This window comes from Porites lutea, chromosome 4 (genome assembly GCF_958299795.1).
Source record: "Porites lutea chromosome 4, jaPorLute2.1, whole genome shotgun sequence".
Lineage (NCBI taxonomy): Eukaryota > Metazoa > Cnidaria > Anthozoa > Scleractinia > Poritidae > Porites > Porites lutea.
This window is the reverse complement of record NC_133204.1, coordinates 18,510,781-18,531,391: the sequence shown is the minus strand read 5'-3', so window position 1 is coordinate 18,531,391 and position 20,611 is coordinate 18,510,781. Positions and strand designations below refer to the sequence as shown.

General features: G+C 34.4%; 1 protein-coding gene and 1 long non-coding RNA gene across 2 annotated transcripts in view; both read right to left on the bottom strand.

The window, feature by feature from the left end:
• The window catches only part of LOC140932766 (sphingomyelin synthase-related protein 1-like), a 115,251-nt gene that overhangs the window by 14,255 nt on the left and 80,385 nt on the right, over positions 1–20,611 (bottom strand). The window lies entirely within an intron of this gene.
• On the bottom strand, positions 5,552–7,241 carry LOC140934993 (uncharacterized). Its single transcript, XR_012165152.1, has 3 exons — positions 6,892–7,241; positions 6,440–6,710; positions 5,552–6,019 (listed from the first exon to the last, which is right to left on the bottom strand). It is a non-coding gene; the product is annotated as an uncharacterized lncRNA (long non-coding RNA).

Here is a 20,611-nt window from a genome sequence, read left to right as displayed (position 1 = left end):
CCTTAATCTTGGAAATAATAAAATAGTTGGTCTCGCAACTCCAGTGTCAAACACAGATGCTGCAACCAAAAAGTATGTTGATGATAATGCTGGAAGTCCAGATTTAAGTAATTATTTGAAAAAAGATGGTAGCGTTGTTATGACTAGTAACCTAAATCTTGGAAACAAAAAAATAGTTAATCTCGCTACTCCAACATCAAATACAGACGCCGCAACAAAGAAATATGTAGATGACAACACAGCTGCCCCAGATTTAAGTGATTACTTGGAAAAAGATGGTAGCGTTGCTATGACTGGAGAACTTAATGGTGGTGGTAATAAAATAATAAATATTGGTAAACCACTCCAAAATAGTGATGCTGCAACCAAAGATTACGTTGATAAACTAGTTCATAGTACAGCAGTTCAACCAAGTCATTACAACAACCAGTTTGCTTATCTTATGTCAAGTGGGTCTCAATGGACTGATGAAATAGATAGTGGAAATAGTTTTATTTTAAATAGGATAGATGACTTACCACCAAACAAAGGCAACTTTCACGATTATAATCACAAAGTAATTTACATGTATATAGTTAAAAATAAACAACAATATAAGTATAAGATGGGAATTAATTTTTACAGAATACCTGCAAATACTGATTACACGTTGTGTTTGAAAATACTCAACACAGATTATACTCTTTGGGATAAGACTCAAATAAGTGTTGACAAAGGAACTTCAACAGGATTATCAATTGGAAATGTAGGTATAAGAAAACTATCCCATAGGTATACTGATTCAACAGGGAAAACACAAACTATGTACTACCATAGAATGATAGTTAATTTCCGGAAGTTGTCATCTGGTAATAAGTTCTTTCTTCACATTCTTGTTGATATTTCAAACAGAGGATATAACATTGCGAAATATCCGCAAATTTTTCAAGGGGTTTACATGATTGCTTATGGTATTGTGGGTACATTTAGCAATATCGACCCAGATAAAGTTTACGACTATCACACCGCATTTGACATCAAACCAACAGAAGTAGTGTACAACGTTAATATAAATGCAAATCAAAAAGAAATTAAAAATATCAAACTTGACCGAAACAGTAATAATAGTGCTGCAACAGTTGCATTAGTAAAAGAACTAGCTCCTCACACTAAAAACAGTCTTTACAGATTATACTTTAGTGAATTTTATGACTTTACTGATGCGGATTTGTATGGATTACGTAGAGGTGTATCTGGTGTTATTTTCAATTCTTTAAGACCTAATATTACACTTCCCAATAGAGACCTAACTGATATAACAAATTATGGCATAAATGTGAAAGGTTATACTGTTCATTTTGGTCTTCCTAATTATATTACAAAATATAGTTTATGTATTGTTTTTACTGATTGGAGAAATAGAAGTTTTAGCCTGATTAAAGAAAATACAGAAAATAATAATATTTTAGTAAAATTGGATTATAATAAATCAAACAATAAAGTAACTTTAACTGTCAATAAAACAACTCAAAATTTTACCATGCTAAGTAGTTTTAATGGACAAAGGATTGTTGTATGGCTGTTAGAAAATTTTAGTGCAAATGTTACAAAAGTTAAAATAAGTAACTACAGCTCGACATTAACTATACCAGCCGTTCAACAATCCTATTTTCAACAGTTTAATTTTACAACTGAAGATGGAGTGTTAAATAAATTAATGTACTCTCCAAACTTTTACGACACTGACTCTGTGCAATATCACAAAGTAATGCTTCAAGAAAAGTTAAATGGATCTTATGTAGTATAGGGGAACCTACGGTTCCCCCTCCCTTGGTTATGCCACATTAATATACACAAAAGAATAAATGAAAAGAAATAGTAGTAAAAAAAAGAGTATTTTTGAATTTAATCATATCGACAAATCTTTATCGGAAGAGCAAAGAAAAACTATAACAGACCTTTATAAACATTACCATAAGAAACATTGGTGTTATAAGAAATCTTATAAATCTTATAAATTTTTAGGTAACATTTTTTCTATTTCTAGTTTATCTCTTATTGCTGTTGGCACTATTACAGGAGGATTAACATTAAATCCTATTATTCTTGGTGTAATAAATGGAGCAGGAGTAATTGTGGGTGGAATTACAAAAAAGAAGGATTTTTAAAAAAAGATAGAAACAACAAAGTTAGCTTATACAACTTATGAAAAAGTGCTTGTTGAATTACGATCAGCACTCAGAGGAGATGAGTGGAATAAACAAGAATTTATAGATCGTATTAAAATATTAGATGAAATGATAATTGATCAATGTCCATCGAGTGTGGATAACTTTGTGGAAAAATATATAAAGAAATTTAATATCTAGTGTCATTTTGTTGACCCTGCGTTTCACGGGGGCAACAAAAAAAAAAGTTTTTTTATCATTTTCACTTACATTTCGATATTAAATTAATATCGAAATTTTAATCTAAGTATCTAAATGAATGCCTATATCCATCTTTTATTGATTTAGCTGTTTTCGATTTTTTTTTACAAATTTTATAAATATGAGAAGCATTAAAGTGCTACTGTGATCAAATCAAGCATTATTTGTGTTTTACGATTTTTAGAATGTTTGATAGCTAATAAATACACATACCAAATTTGAGATCCTAATTCTCACTGGAAGTCCGATTTTCTAAGCCGTGTTTTTCTTCAGTGGCGGTCCGCCATTACCGAAACTAAATATGTCCGAGCAAAAGGGGAGGGATTGGATCGAGGTCGACGGGGTTGCCTGTGACGTCATCTTATCCCCAGAAGCTGAAAGAAAAGTTCTTCTTGGTAACTCTTCTTGGTCAGTTTCATCGTGCAAAGATACCCTTGTTGCTACGTTGTCCAGGACTGCAGCAACAGTCTCCAATCCGAAAAAGGGAATTTCTTTGCACAGGCAAAAGAGCGCTGTGGAACGCATTTTTCGAACGTGCAGCGAGAACTTCAACCTCAAGGAGTTCTGTATTAATTTCACGTTCGATTGCTTCGAGAGGCAAGTTCACGTAAAAGATGCTGCAAGAACGTAGAAGAGGAATTCCCGGAGCCAATCCAACTATATGTAAAAATAACGTACCTGGCAAGTCCAGTGTCATGTTCGCGAGAAGCCGGCTTATGGTGAGTTAACACTCATATAGCCCTTTGACTCTTGCTTTGTGGGATCGTGTCATAATTTTCAGTTTGGAGCCGGGATAGAAAAGGCAAGATACAAATCATTAGTACGGTTTTTTTCGAAAACACAAACTTCAGTTATATACACACTGACGGAGAAATAAACAGAGATGACAAGAAACGATCGCCCAATCTAGTATTTTGTTGTGTTTCGCGTAACTTCGCGGCGGTAAAAAATGTCGACCGAAAATTAGAAAAGGGGCTAATTTTTTAGTAGTCTGTTTTGGTCGTATTCGCTGCAGTCGCTGAACTCGTAAAAATCATTTATGGATACTGAACTGTGAAATCTTAGTTGACAATGAAATCATTGATTCAGTCTTCATTTTTCTGTAGGTGCAGTTCAGTGATCACTTTCCAGTATGTGAAGTTCAGTAAGACGCTCAATGACCACACAGTAGTTCAATAACCATAGCAATAGTTAAAAAAACCGCATATTAAAGTTGTTTAATCTCTGTATTTAACATTATTTAGACATTGTTCCTATTTTACAGTAAGTGATCGTAAGTATCACTGTTCAAAATTATCTTGCCTTGAGGCCTGCTAGTTCAGTTTTCATTTTCCTGTAGGTGCAGTTCAGTCAACACAGAATAATTATATAGTTCAATAACCATACAGCTAGTAGTACAATAACCATGGCAGTAGTTCACAAATGGCATAGTTTCCTTTCATTGTTGGTAATTATTTGAGGGGGTTAGTTTGTTCAAGCCACTCCCATCTTTGTATTTTATTTAGACATTGTCCCTCCATCATAGTCAGCCACATCAAGAGCCATTGTTCAAAATTTTCTTGCCATGGGGCCTGCCGCTAGTTTGGTATTTTTCCTCTTGCAGTGCTAGTATCTGGTCATAGCTTTACAGTGGAAATGCTTCCACTTGGTTATGTTTATGAGTAGTGTCGTTGCTCTAGATCCTGTTATTATTTTGGTTTGTTCCAAAAATTAGGCTGGTGGGTGGGGCCTTCAGCCTTGGATTTTGTGATTATTAATTTGTATTTTGTGATTTATTTTGATAGAGTGCTCCAACTCCCTTTTCATCTTTCGAGTGTTATTTTTTGATGTTATAATTATTTAATGATAAAGGGTAAAGGGTACTCTTTGATTTATTTTGATTACTGACTAATGTCACTTCAAATACTTTCTTATTTGGAAATCCCTCGAAGATGGTGAGAAAAAGGCTTGTAGTACATGATGCAAGAAGTGCTGCATTGATAAGGGATGTTTCTTTTGATGATCTTCTAATAAAGAGTATTACTGCTGATTGCTACATAAAGAAAGCCAATTAAAGAAGTAGAGGGTGAAGGAGTTGGAAAGAACAATATGGAGTGACATATAAAAAGACTACATACAATAGGAAAAATCTTTGGAGAATTATTCATCCTTTTCCATTGTCTATATAAATACATTTTCTCAAAAGAGTTATTCCCTTTTTCATTGACTGTATAATTATGCACAATTTTTAAAACAATCTGTAACTGTTTTGTACTCTTTTCTGTTTGGTATTCATGTGATTTTTATTACATTTTCTTTTTCGGCTTTTTCCTTTTTTCACGGAACCAATGTATATATACAATTTCTTAAAAGAAGAGGGGACTGTTTTTTTACTTTTATCTGTCTGGTTTACATATTATTCATTTGCCTGTGCCAAGCACAGCCATAAGTAGAAACTGTGCATCCAACCACCTTGCCTCAATGACCGCAGTTTATATTTGTTTTGTCTTTCTTTGGAGAGCCTTTTGTTCTTCCTCCAGCTCCTGCTCTTCCTTTTAAATCTTGCATCACCTCTTCTCCATGTAACAAACTTTAAAGTGTAGTTCTTTGATTGATAACCTTGTAAACGTATGCTCATGTGTGCAGCCTGTCAGGAAAAACCTTATGTTATCTGAGGAGGAAACCTGAACCCTCCCAAAAGCAGAGCCACACACTTAACATGAACCTCGAGGGAGAGAGGTTGAAGTAAAATAACAAACTATTATTAAAACTGTGAAAGGTTTGAACCCAGAAGTCATTTCATAAGAAGGTTGTATCACGTCAGTTATAATGGTATTTTTAAATTAAAACTGGTTATTGACCTGATTGGTGAATTAAGCTGTGATGTTATTGGTTCTGCAAAGAGAGAAAAGCAAATAACAAATAAACAGGTCTTTTCACGGCTTTCAACTTTTGACATGGGCAAGTTAAGGAAAATCTGTTAGAAAGAGTGCCTTTCAGTCAGTACAATTGCCAAGTTTGAAAGTGATCTGTTGGAAACTATACAACAAGTATTCCTCAAAATTGCAAAATTTTACAGACATTAATTGTATGGTGGGGGGCACAAACTTGCCCCCACCATACAAACGTCTGAGTGTAAAATTTTGCAACTTTGCAGAGCTCTATCTTCCCTCATTTAGGACCTAACACTTTTAAACTAGGCAGGTTAACTGTTAGACTTGCTACAAGTCGACCTCTCATAAGTTCTTAGTCAGCGAAGCAAGCTTCAACAAGGTCACACAGTGGCCAACCAGGAAAAAAAATGTAAAGGACTTTTAGAAAGTCTAGTTAACTGTATTGTAATGTGTTCATTCCAGTGGTGTTGACAGATTTTCCCTAAATTGTCCATGTCAAAAGCTGAAAAAAACAATGTGGCTCACTGTAGAACCAATAACATTGCTACTTAATTGACCAATCAGGTCAATGATTGTCTATGATTCATCATCTTCAAAGCCATGATGTTGCCCAATTTCACTTGGAAAGCTGTCCTTATCGCTTTGTAAGCACAACATGGGTATGGATAAGGCTTGGAACTTCCAACAAAATCCCAAACAAGTCGAGTAAATTGTCTGTAGAACACTGATCGGAGAAACCTATAAAGAAATAAAAAATATGTACTCAGTCAATCCCCAGTTTGGTCTTTTCTACTTGTTTGTATGCTGGACTGTTTGATTTTGTTTTTTAATGGAGCTTGTTCTTTCTCATCATGCAGTAAGGTAAATGGTGTACACTCCTTGTTTTATTTTCTTTATTTTATATAGGAGTTTTGGGCCAATTATAGTAATTTTTTTCAGGGTTCTAGAAAAATAATAAGAAAAAAAATAAGTCTCTACTGCTAGGAGTTTATATTTTCTTCATCAACAAGGGTTTGAGTATAATTCAACCTTATTTACCAAATAAATAGATATTTTAGGTTCACCTACAAGACACCCAGGTGAACAACATATGACTTCAACAACTACAGCAAGAGGACGAATAACAACAAAATAAACAACAAGGAGTGGATAAATTACTCTGATTCCGTTTTAAGACCTTGAGTGAACAAATTTCGGTAACTTTTTCCAGTTTTCGTCTTCAGATTAAGCGATGCAACTTGAAGAAGCCACCGGTTCAGGCAAACATCCTGAAAACCGGGATGATTGATGAAGAGTATTAAATGCAGTCACCTTCCCGTTCTACTTTACCCATACTTCCCTTACACGGTCCATTTCTTTGCAGCAAATACACTCCTCCGTTTTGGTGGTGATGGGACCTGATGGCGACGGACCAGTTCGTACAAGTGCACTTAACAAACAAAAAAGACATGTGCTCCGTTCAGTATTGTTTTTATTTCACAAAGTTAGAGAATTTAGATACTTGTACTGGGTTCCCTTCTGCTGTGAGCAAATTACATCAAAACAGAAACGCAGTACGATGAAAAAAAAGAAAAAAAACGACAAAAAAACTCAATCGGAGTAATGCCCACCATGCGCCTATTTCACCAGTAAAATGTCTTTGGAGCTCGAGATTACGATCTTCTTCAAGAATCACGCTTTCCTCGAATGCGGCGGCCGCTTCTACGGTCGCGTTTGGCTCCAAATCCTCATCGTACGGGATAAAAGGAGTTCCATTGCCGTCCAAAATATCTTTCTGTTCGACTGTTTTAAATCAGATCTGTCTTTCGAAGAAATGGACGAAGAACACGGAACAGACGACACCGCAATAACACGCTAGAAGTAGTTGTAGCGAGATGGTGGTGAGTTTTGGGGATAAGATGACGTCACAGGCGACCTCGATCCAATCCCTCCCCTTTGACTCGGACATTTGTTGTTTATGTAATGGCGGACCCATTTTTCCCACTTTCAGACATCTTTCTTGTGGGAACCGCTTCATCAGATTGGTCTGAATTACATTTTTTCGTGAAGTTTTACGTCCGAACATTAAGTTCGAGCCCAAAAATTTCGTTTAGGAAGACTGCGATTTTCGTCGCAGTAGCACTTTAATATCCAATTCAATCGCCGCTTTTTTCATAGAAATATATCTTTTTTCTTTTCTAGTTTCTAAATTTGTAGAAATTATTGCCTTATTTCTACTTTTTTCAACATTTTGCTTATGTGTAAGTAATTGCAAATTCTTTATTCTTTTATCAGATTTACAAGAGTTGATATGATCCACTTCCATTATGCTAGGTATCATTCCTTTAAATACTTCGTAAACAAATCTATGTTGATAGTAATTATTTGGTTTTTCAAGTTTTTCATTAGATAAAACAAAAATTAAATAACCATTACCATTATTTTTTCTTCTACTTAAAATTTTCTCTGTTTTTAAATTTATAATTTCTCCTTTCTTTGAAGCTCCATAATTATCAAACACCGGATGTTTATAGTATTTTACCCCATTAATTATAACTCTTTGTTTTATTTTTGAATCTATAATTTTATAGTAACCATATTTGCGAATTGATGGTAATACCTTAGTAAATACCCACTCTCGAAACATTTTTGCAGCAGGTAATCTTGATTTAAAAACTAATTCGTAAAATCCCGCTTCGTTGATAAATATAATCCATCTACCTTGTACCTGATCGCGTGTTTCACGCGGGCAGCTTTTTTTATCTTTAAATACCTGATCGCGTGTTTCACGCGGGCAGGTCAAAAGAAAAGTTCTTTTATTATTTTCACTTACATGTCTCTTAATAACATCAACTGTATTTTTATATCCTAGTATTTGAGCAACTTCTTTGGCTTTGAACCAGACCCTTAATTTGTAATCAATATAAGAATTAAACTTAATTCCAAGCCGATTGTTAATAAATATTTTTTGAAGCATTTTATTTATGTTTTTATTTCTTTAAGCCATAATTAATTTTTATATCTAAACATAAGATAGAAAATGATCAAATCAATTGTAGAATATGTTAATCTTTACTTTCCAACTTATAAAACACAATTTTATCCAGACAACTTTATAAAAGCTTGTCTAGTTTATCAGTTTCTATACGCAAAGTATTTTTCACAAAAACTAAACATAGATCAAATTATTTACAAACTTACAGAAGCAAGACACTACCTAAATTCAGATTCAAATATCATTACCAATCATTTGATATTCAGTCTCGCTTTTCGTGCTTTTTGGAAACATTATAGAATTGGAAGAGGTTGTGTATATGCAATCAACACTCCATTTAAAGAATGTGAAGTATTAGGATATCTAACTGGGATAATTTACTGGATTTTCATAAAGGTTTAATATAATATATTAATAAAATGGTAGCTGTTATTATAAAACAAAAAGATGTAAAACGTCTTGCTAGTAAATTACTAAATGAAATGTTTAGTTTTTTACATGATGAGTATATACTCTCAGAATTTAAAGAAATGAAAGAAGTACAAAAAGAATTCCTAGAAAATCTTGCTTTTAATCATATTAATACTTTACACAGAAAAAATGAAATAACAAAAGAAAGAAGAGAAGAATTAGTTAAACCATTCCTAGATGAGATATTAATAATTGGTGAAAATAGTTCATATTTTGAAAAAAATATTAAAGTTGAATATTTATCAAAACTTGTAAAAAGTGCTATGGAAGATGGAGGTATTGATACAGAAGGAATATATGAAACTCTTAAATCTTTAAAATTAGATTATGAAATAGATGGAGATCTTTATTATAAAACAAAAGCATTTTTAGATATTTTTAGAGTATTTGAAAGTGGATATAGTTACTTAGAAGATTAAATTTTATATTTTTAAAAATATAAAATTATTTACTGGTGCTTTCACAAATTAGTAATTTGTAACTATCCCACCACTTTTCATAATTTTCTAAAGTTTGGGGACTAATCTTTAGATAAACTAGTTTGTACTTTTCACAACCCATCTCTTCCAAAAGTTTTTTGATTAGATAAAAAATGTTTATCATTCTCTTTCTACAAAATTGTTTGTTTAGTATTTCCATGACGTGATTATCTATTATCATTAGTTTGTTATAAAGTTCATACTTTTCATTATCAGTTAGATGTAGTCTTTTGGAAATTTGATCAACCTTTTTCTCATAGTGATACTTTCTCTGATAAATACTCTTTTTTCGAAAATGAAATCGATCGTATTCTTTAAAGTCAAAATAACCAAGAACATGACCATTAGTTGTTCCACAGGAATCGCAAATATTATAACCTGATTCAACACAAAAACTATTGCTTTGACAATTACTACATTTAGCTTTTCTACTTACATCCACTGGTTTATTATAATTATGTAATATTTCTAGATATTTTTTTATTTGATCTTCTGTATACGACATTTATTATTTATTATCTTATTATCTTAAAGCAAGGGTTTTTACTTTGTCCTCTAAGACCTTCCGCTTATCATCTTCACTACTCAAAGCTATTTTATTTATTTCCTTTGAGTAAATGTCATGATTTTCACTTCTTATGATTTTCATAGTTCTCATTTGCTTTTCACCGGTAAATAAACACTCAAAATAATTTTCAAAATCTATTCTCTTTTTTACAACACTCTTTTTTACACCTTTACACTTCTTGGTTAAACTCCCATCCTCTGTCTTGAAAGTATAAAGCTTTGGCCGAAGACCAATAAATTTTGTAATCTGTCTACCAGCTTTGTCTCTATATTTCTTTTTGATATAATTGTAATGAAAATCAAACATTAATGTTTTTGATAAATCTAAAATTGCTTGACCAACATATACTGGTTTGTTAAAATAAACTTCTGTTTTTTTCATGTGAACTGCATTTAAATTTTTATCAAATATTGTTGCTCTATCAAAGTTTGGACGACTTGTTAGTTTTGCAGCTTTTTTACGATCATCAATAAGAATTATATTCTGTCTTTTCCTTATGTTTTCTATTGTCTTTCCAAAAACGCTATTATTCATTAGTTTGAAAAAGTCTTTCTCAAAACTGTTAGCTGCTGTTTTTCGAAGTTCTGTATTTTTTCTTATGTAAGGCTCCATCCAAGAAGATTGGTAAAATGATATTCCTCTATGAACAGCAGTAAGCCTAATTCCCATCTCAAGATATTGTCTAAGATTACGATAATGTACAACATAGTTTTTTCGGGGTTTAAAATGACAAATAAGTTTTTCAACACCATTAACAATCATCTTCTCAGGTGCAAGAGGATAGTCATTATGTGATTTCCATAGCTTTTTAGGATTTTCCAAATCAACTTCAAATATATAACCTTTTCTTCCACGATTTGACATACTATGATTTGCCTTATCTAGGATGTCCATCACTTTTTCTTTTGTTATATTTTTCATCCAACTGAATCCATGTGTAGGAAGTTGTTGTGACATTGCCCAACCGTATAGATTATTTCCATCAAGATATTGAATATAAGTAGACTCTTTATCAGGATTATAATCTTTCATATATTTGCTATTTGCTTCTGCATATCTTTTTGATATATGGGATATTCCTCCACGAATACCACGCTCAAACATCATTAACTTATCATAATCATGTAATAACTGTAATTTTTGACCTGTTTCTTTAAGACATGCATCCCAAGCTAGTCCAGGAGATGTGTAATAATGTGCTGGATCTAGGTTGTAATGTTTGAGGCAAGTTTTTCTAAAGTCTTCAAATACATCTGCCAAAAGTAGGACATCAGACTTTAGGTAAAGATCGTGATAATCTCTAATTGTTTTACACTCAAAAGTATTCCAAACATTAATAGCGTGTTGATAATCATCATCACTTATATCTTCATCATTCAGTTTTGAATAAAATTCTTCTTTTGGTGGTAATTGTGTTTCAGATAGTTTTTCGAGTGATGAAACATAGTCATATGGATAAACTCCCTTTCGAGTTAATAATTTTACATCCTTCTTAAATACTTGTTTTGTACTAAGGAAATCATCTGGTTGTAAATTTGAAACAAGATTGGCAAGTAATGTTTGAAGAAACTTGAATGAATCTATAAATCTTATTTCAAAATTTATTGGTAAAGTTATTCCGGTATATTTATCTTTATACTCACCAACTTTAATCTTTTTTGAAAAGGAAATATATTTTTCTTCCGTAGATGGAATACAATTTAACTCACCTGGTAAACAAGCAAGTTGTTTTATAAACAAATGAGCATCATAACCTTGAAGATTGTGAAATATAACTGGTAGTATTCTTGGTTTTTTACACATAAGATTACACTTGTTATGTGCTGCTCCACGATAATTTCCGGTAAAATGACAATGATCTCTTACTTTATCTTCTTTTAATTCTGTACTACAAATATGACAAATTTCCGCTTTATCAAATGATTTTTGTTCCTCTTTATTTAATCTAAGTGGTTTTGGACGGCGATAAAAATCATTATATATACTTTTTGTTACTTCTGAAAGTTTGTTAACAAATATTGATGCTACATTATCACTATCATTAGTCTTTGTGTAAATAATTGGTTTAAATGATTTATTAGGAACTATTCCTTTAATGTAAAAACAAAATCCTGATGGTTCGTGTTTTTGATAGTTGCACCTATAAGATTTTTCTGGATTAGGAGTACAAGTATTTATTGATTTAGTAAAGCATTCAAAATCTGCATAAACTACAAAAAGAACTGGAAGTTGCTTTTCATAATTTTTGAAATATAACATTGTACCTTCTTCTGGCATTTTTACAGAAACTGTTTCATTATTTGAACAGTATAAGATATGTTTTTGTAATAATTCTTCTTGAGCGAAATGTGTAAAACACCTTTTACAAATAAATATTTGGCCATTAAGACTTTTAGTTTTTTGAGACTTAATCAAACGATGAAAATTTTTGATTAGTGTGTAATGTGAAACTCCATCTTCTTCGTACAAAAATAAATCAATAGTATTTAAACAATCTCTCTCTGCCATTCTCAAAGGATAAAAAATTTTGTTTTCATTAACTGAAAAAACATTAATACCTGGAATTTCTGGATTAAGTTTTTCAAATTTTGTAATATCTTTTAATTTCATTGGAAAACTAATTCCTTTAGTATTAAGAGAATTTTCATATTCTTTTAAACCTGTTAATCTTTGTTCATCTCTTTCTCTTGGGTGAAGACATCTAAGTATACACCAAAGAAAGCATTTCTCATCTTTGTCTTGAATATTAACAATTGCTTTTTTGTTTGATATCCAATCTGGGAGAGGAATGTAAGATGATCCCTTAGATGGATTAAACTCAACAGTATGAATTTCAAGTTGAACTACCTCTTTAAAATACCATCCACTTCCATTTTCTTGATAAGCATCAAAATCACCAAGAATTCTTTTATAAGAAATATCAATTAATTCACTTAAATCTGTTGACTTTAAATTTTTTCGAATTCCTGATGTAAAGTAAGCCTTACTTTCATTCAATCCAATTACTCCTTGATCTTTACTAAGTAATTGTTGTTCCATTAAACAAACCAAAAGCATATTAAATTTTATGTTTCTGTGATATGTAAAAAATTCTTCTAAAGTATTATAAATTTTATTTAAAAAATCAACTGGAGATAATCCAGGTTCTCCTTTAATAACATATTTGTTAGCAAAGTTTTCCAAAGATGATTTTTCTTTAATTAGTCCTTGATTGTGTTCCTTAATAGCTCTCTCAAGAGCTTCACGTAAATAAGAAGGAGTATCTGGTGGTATCTCTTTATTTTTTATACATTCCTCAAAATAGTCTTCAAATGATTTTATCTTTTTCTTCTTAATTTCTTTTTTTACTTTTTTCTTCCTTTCTTTTTTTATATCAATTCCTTTTCTAACTTTCTCTCTAGCTTTTTGTAATTTTTGATATTGTTTAATTAATTTTCTTCTTTCTTCTAATTCATTATAATCTTTCTTAAGTTCTTCTCTTTCTTCTTGTATTATATGTCTTATTTCATCCAAAGACAAATTCTGAAATTGTTTATCTGTTATAAAGGGTTGAGAACCCTGAAAACCATTTGTTTGGTTAGACATGACGTCTTATAATATTAAGCTTATATTATAAAACGTAAATCCTTAAGTTATAATTAATCCCTCTTATAAAAAGCCACTCTTTACGGAATTGACCTACATATTCAGTAATTTTATCAATTTTATTCAAATTAGCTGCTCCAGAAAAGTGCTCCGCAACAACCATTTCTATAACTACTTTAACCTGAATATAACTTTGTCTTGACCTGTATAACATGTACATGACATTGCTGCAAAATTAAATCAAAGAGGAAGAATTCCTAAAAAAATAGAGAACTCATTATGTTAATGTGAAGGAAAGAACTATTGATATTTAATACAAAAAGTCACTTAAGACATGTAAATAAAGGAGAGCATGTATTAAGTTTAAACAACTTTCATAGAATCATATATTTACTTTCCTTGTATCTACATTTACATTTATAATACACTGAAAAAGATAACATTCAAATAATCTCCAATATATTACTTTGCCTGAACAAAACAGGAAGATCCCACCTCCAACATCTAAACCTACATGTTAATGATTAATGTGTTCCAAACATACATTTATTTCAATGCATACATACAAATATCACCAAATGCAAATTTTAACATTTCAACCAAATATTAACTAAATTAAATTCATAAAATAAAACAATACACGGTTATCAGGAGTTTTCTGCCAAGTACATGTACAAACTGTGAAACCTGTATTTAACCCTGACTGATTGATGTCCATACATTTCCTTAAAGAATTAGTTAAGAGAATTTGACAAAAGATCAAAATATTTTCCTTTTGGCAATCATCTTATCATTATAATTCTTAAAACCTATTCTCTTGATAAAGAACTGAAACTGTCAGGAGAAACTGATGTTGGTCACTTTTGGGCCTTAGAGGATAAAGGGGACACTCATGAAAACTTCACTGGTGTCCGCTTAATACAGACTTGTTTTACACAAGAAAGAGAAAAAAACAGTTAAAACAAAGTAAGCCATTTGCCTGCTTGATAAACGTTTCACTGTAACTGTTACAGTCAAACCTCGTTAATGTGGACCACACAGAGACAGAGCAAGGTGTCTGCATAACAGTTTGTCGATATTATGAAGGTACAGTAGCTGGATTGTCAAAAGTCTAGTGTCTATGGAACCAAGAGAAATGTGTGTAATTGAGAGGTGTCCGTATTATGGAGAAAGGGATTGCATGAGGTCTGAAAGGAACATGTATATATTTTCCAAATTGGTGGCTCAGTGGCTCTTATCATCATCATCATTTTTATTAGCCTTTTTTTTACAGCAAATTTTACAGGATACAGCAGGTTGTTAGGCGAGGAGACCTCAAGAAACCACCAGGCTTATATAGAGAGGCCACCTCGACATCGCAATATTATAAGAAATAAGGGCTGCGAATAATAATAATAATAATAATAATAATTTATATAGCGCTCTTCAGATACCCTTTCATAGCGCTTTACAATAATCAGGTTAACGTAGAACCTAAAAACTAAAAAATATAATAAAATACCGAGATAAATTAGTAAGAAAGCTTTAAAAATATATATATATATATTATACAAAAAAAGAAAGTTAAAATCTTAGATCTAAAAAGACTAAAATAAAATTACAGATAATAAGAGGAATAAAAAAAACGTGTATTAAAAATAAAATTAAAAACCATAGGCTTCTTTAAAAAGATAAGTCTTCCAATGTCTTTTAAAAATGGCAATTGATGGAGATTTACGAATGCTAAGAGGGAAGCTATTCCATTACCTTGGCGCAGCAATGCTGAACGCCCGATCTCCATAAGTCTTTAGTTTAGCCAGTGGCACAGTGAGAAGTTCTTGCCCACTGGAGCGTAAAGACCGAGAGCACTTACGATGGCTCAGCAGAGTAGAGGGTGTAAGAGGGTGTTTTGCCATTGAGTGCTTTATAGACCTAATAACAGGAGCTTAAAAATAATACGTGAATGTACGGGGAGCCAGTGTAGCTTGAACATTATTGGGGTAATCGAATCATACTTCCTTGTTAACGTGACAATGCGAGGTGCCGTATTCTGAACACGCTGTAATCTACAAACTAAGTATTTTGGACAACAATATAGAAGTGAGTTACAGTAGTCAAGCTTAGAACTAACAAAAGCATGGATGAGAATTTGAGCAGAGTCCTGGGTGAGATATTTGTGGATCTTTGATATACTCCTGAGATGATAATTTGCCTCACTACATATCTTTTTTACATGTTGTTCCATGCAAAAGCAATTGTCCATGATGACTCCTAGGTTACGTACAGACAAATTAGGAGCAATGAACTCATCATCAACCCGAACATATTCAAGATTTGGTCTATTTCGAAATTTGGAGCTAATGACGACAAGTTCAGTTTTGTCTTGATTGAGTTTCAATAGGTTTTTGCACATCCAAAGGTCGATTTCTTCAACACAGCGCTCAACACGCAACTTTGCCTCATCAAGATCAGCACAGCAATCGGTATTGAAGGAAATACATAGTTGCGTGTCATCAGCGTACAGATGGTATAGTAAGTCATACTTCTTGATGATATCAGCAATCGGCGCAGTATAGAAAAAGTACAGCAGTGGGCCCAGTACAGACCCCTGAGGCACACCACGCAACAACGGTCGCCTTGATGACATGCCCCCTTCTACATTAACAAACTGTTGGCGGGAGGTTAAGTAGGACTTAAACCCGGCCAATGCAGTTCCCTTCACCCCAAAACGGTTCGAGAGTCGAGATATTAGTATTGCATGATGCACCGTGTCAAATGCTGCTGAAAGGTCTAATAAAAGTAATATGACCGACTTTTTTTGATCCAAGGAACACAAGATGTCATTATGTACTCTAAGTAGTGCTGTTTCAGTTGAGTTAAATTCTTTGTATGCTGACTGAAACGTCTCGTCAAGATGGTTGGTCATAACATGTTTATTCAGTTGAACTGCAACAGACTTTTCAATCAGCTTAGAAATGAAAATTAAATTCGAGATTGGCCGAACGTTTGTGAACCGCTTGAAGTCAGCAGTTGGTTTCTTTAATGCAGGTGAAAGAGAAGCAATCTTTAGGGCATCAGGCATAGAACCAGTTGTCAATGACAAATTAACCATTCTGGTAATAGTAGGTAGGAGTGCAGGGAAGCAATCCTTAAATAGTGATGCCAGCAGAGGATCAAGACAACAGGACTTGCTTAAGGGCTTATAAGGAAATTCCTTGACGTCTTCTTGACTGACCTCATGAAAGTTATTTAATTCAGCAGCGTTGGTAAACAATTCATTATCATCCGCTAGCGATAGATCTCTGTTTCTTGCCAGGGCAGTGTGAATCTTTTCAACTTTGGCAGTTAAAAAGTCAGCAAATGAATCAGCAAGTAAAGCATTGCTAAGAGAAGGTGGATATCGCGTTTCATGAGATTTCTTCATAAGCTTGTTAACAGTTCTAAACAGCACTCTTTGATCTGAGGAATGCTCATTAATTAATGATGCATAATAAGTAGATTTCAGTGAACTAATCAACTCGTTGACAACGCAACACTGATACTGGTACGCTTCCCTGTCACTCTGTAGGCGTGTCTTCCGCCATTTTGTCTCTAAGCGACGTCTTTTCTGTTTTTCAGTAGCAACTATTGGCGAACACGATGGTGCAAAAGGTCTTATTGTCACCAAACGCTTTTTAGCGGGGGCTTATTGATCCAACAGCAATCGAAGACCATTATCATATTGTGCAACTGCACTATCCAAGTCAATGGGTTCTTCTTCAACTAAAGAAGAATTACGAACATCCTCGCGAAAGAAGTCAATATCCAGGGAGCGCAATTTTCGAGTGCTGATAACTTTCTTCCTGAACTGAGGTTTTTTGAGAGATAAGTTACAGAATACTGCAAGATGATCAGAGATCATCGGGTCATGGAGCTTAACATTTCTTACAAGTTCCTCATTTAATCTTGTTATTAGCAGATCTAGGGTGTGGCCACTTGCATGAGTAGCAGAAAGGACATGCTGTTTGAGATCAAAGGTTTCAAGAATTTCAGTGAAGTGCCTAGTAAGGGCGTTGTTAGAATTCTCCATATGAAAGTTTAGATCTCCAGCAATCATTAGGCTAGCTAAGGGCTCAGATAAAACATGTTCTAGCAGTCTAGAGAATTCCTCAAAAAACAGAGCACACGACGTGTTGTTAGGCGGCCGATAAACGATTAGAATTCTAACGCTCTGACAATTTCGGCGACGAACATCCATGAATTCAAACGTTTCAAAGGAATCTGTGACTGAGGTGTTAACATCAACACTATCTTTGAATAAGACACCAACTCCTCCTCCTCTGCCTTGTGATCTGGGGACATGTAAGAATCTGTATCCAGTAGGGCATAGGGTTCCCACATCAATGTCATCAATGTTTCCAGGTCTTAGCCAAGAAGGGCTCTTCATGGTAAGGGCTCTTCAGTCAGGACCGGCTGGCTGCGGAGGGACTTGAATGATAAGGTCATTTTACATGTACATGTATTTCACTTATGAGCTTCTGACCAACTTGAAAGAATGATTTTGAAAAAATTGCCTTGTATTTAGTACTTAAGATATACATGCAACCTTTGTTTTCTTCTTTAACTGAAAAACAACCCCTCTCCCATTTTTCTTCCAAGCTCAAACTTTGGCTTTTAATTTATACCTTTTCATTTCTTCAACAAATACAAATCTGTCATAAAACACAACACAACACACGGATCAATCACGTAAAACCTCCTGCTTTGTTGTGTATCATATTTCTACATGTAATAATGAAAGATTCCAGTATTACATGAAATTCTGACAACATGTTTAAAAACTTTATACATAAATTATAATTATATATAATTATCTCATCGGATCTGACTACTATTGGGAATTTGTTACAAGTGAAATCGTTCGAGGAGACTTTGGTCCTACTGCAGTCAATAGCAAATTTGGTTGGTTATTGTCAGGGCCAACAGAATCCGTTATCAAATCAAGAAACAACCGTGACAAACCTCACTGTAGCCGGAAATAGCAACTGCTTGTTTGATTACACCCAAGATGACCTCGTTGATAATTTTAAAACAGTTATGGGAGACGGAGTCAATTGGAATCAAGGAAGTTTCAGAAATCATGGAGTCGCAGATCCGTTTTAATGGACAACGTTACGAAGTGCCGTTGCCTTGGCGTGATAATCATCCAGCAACATCGAGTGACTATGAACTATGTGTCAACCGCCCTAAATCACTGCAACGAAAATTGTTAAAGGAACCGGAACTGATTCGCGAATATAATCAAATTATTGAAGAGCAATTGAGCAAGGGAATCGTGGAAAAGGTCGCTGCGGAGGACAATGAGAAATAAAACGTACACTACCTTTCACACCACGCCGTGATACGAAGAGACTGCGAGACAACCAAACTAAGAATTGTGTACGATGGTTCAGCCAAGCCCCCCGAACGTACTCACTCGTTGAACGATTGTCTTGAAACCGGGCCAAATTATACGGACCTCCAATTGCGGCTGGCAGTACCTCCGAAAACGCAATCAAAGTATTGGGCTCAATTTGGAACACTGATACCGACAAGTTTACGTTCGATTTGGTAGATCTCTAGTAACACGCAAGTTTACTCCCGACTACGAAGCGATCGTTATTAAAGATCTCAGCCAAGATATTTAATCCTCTCGGACTGTTGAGCCCGTTTACTATCCAGTGGAAGGTCTTATTTCAAGAACTTTGTATTGAACCCACCGATTGGGACGACCATTTAAAAGGTGATCACTTGAAGAAATGGAAATCACTCATTCTTGAGCTTCAAACGCTAAACAGTGTTTGTATACCAAGATGTTATTTCGACTACACGTCTGGAAATTTGAAAGCAGCTTACGCTGAAGCATTTATGTCCGCTCCATTTATGAGGATGGACGCATTGATGTAAAATTGGTTGCATCGAAGACTAAAGTGGCACCGTTGAAGAAACAAAGCATCTCTAGGCTTGAGCTACTTGGCGCTACGATTCTCGTACGTTTGGCTAAAACCGTACAGAACGCCTTGCCTCTGAAATTGGAAACCGTGTTCTGGGTCGACTCAATGACTGTTTTATGCTGGATAAGGAATCTCAAACCTTGGAAACAATACGTCATGAGCAGAGTGCAAGAAATTCGAGTGCGTACAACTCCTGATTCGTGGAGGTTCTGTCTAGGCAACCAGAACCCAGCCGATATTCCGTCACGTGGCATGTCCGCAAATGAATTAGTCTCCGAGAAAAGGTGGTGGAACGGCCCTGAATTTCTGTGCAAGGATGAAAGGGAATGGCCACAGGAGAACAATAGCCAATCGGATAACGAAAATGCCTAGAAAGAAATCATCCAGAATCCTGCTACTATACACGCCTTGATCAGCAGTACACAAGTGACGAAAATTGGCGTGCACCAAATAATAGACGTCAATCGTTATAGCAGCTGGAAGAAACTACTACGAGTTACTGCCCACGTTCTGTCATTTATCAGAAGATCAAGGAAAGACAAAGGTCTCGAATTATGTGCGGAAGAAGTTCGATCTGCAGAAGAACTTTGGATAAAGTCCATACAGAACCAATCCTTTCCGGACGAAATATGCCACTTGGTGACGACAAGAAAATTACCCGAGCCACCTCTCGTGCGACAGTTCAACCTCTAGATGACAGTGGCCTTATGCGGTGTAGAGGAAGAATTCAAAACAGTCTACTAAATCAAGAAGCCAAAACTCCAATTTTGTTGCCCTCAAAGCATCATGGTGTTGAGTTGATCATCAAGGACACACAATCGAGTGTTACACAATGGTGTAAACACAACTTTGACGGCGATGAGGGAGCGATTCTGGATAATACAAGGACGACAAACCGTTAAGAAGATTGTGAGAAGATGTGTAAGATGCAGAAAGGTAGAAGGAAAACACTTCTCACTTCCGCAACAACCCGACCTACCGGAAGAACGCCTTTCGGACGACCCACCTTTTGCGCATACTGGTTTTGACTTCGCTGGACCCCCATACACCTCAGAGAAGGGTGCAAATGAGGAAGTCCCTAAGGCGTACGTATGTTTGTTCACGTGTGCCTCGACAAGAGCTGTGCATTTAGAGTTAACGAAAAGACTGAGTTCTGAAGCCTTTATGCTAGCCTTTCGTCGATTTACGAGAAGGAGGGGACTACCAGTTACATTACTATCAGACAATGCCAGGACATTCAAGTCCGCTTCGAAGGACATTGTTAAGATATCAAGAGCTAAAGAAGTTACCCATTACATGGCC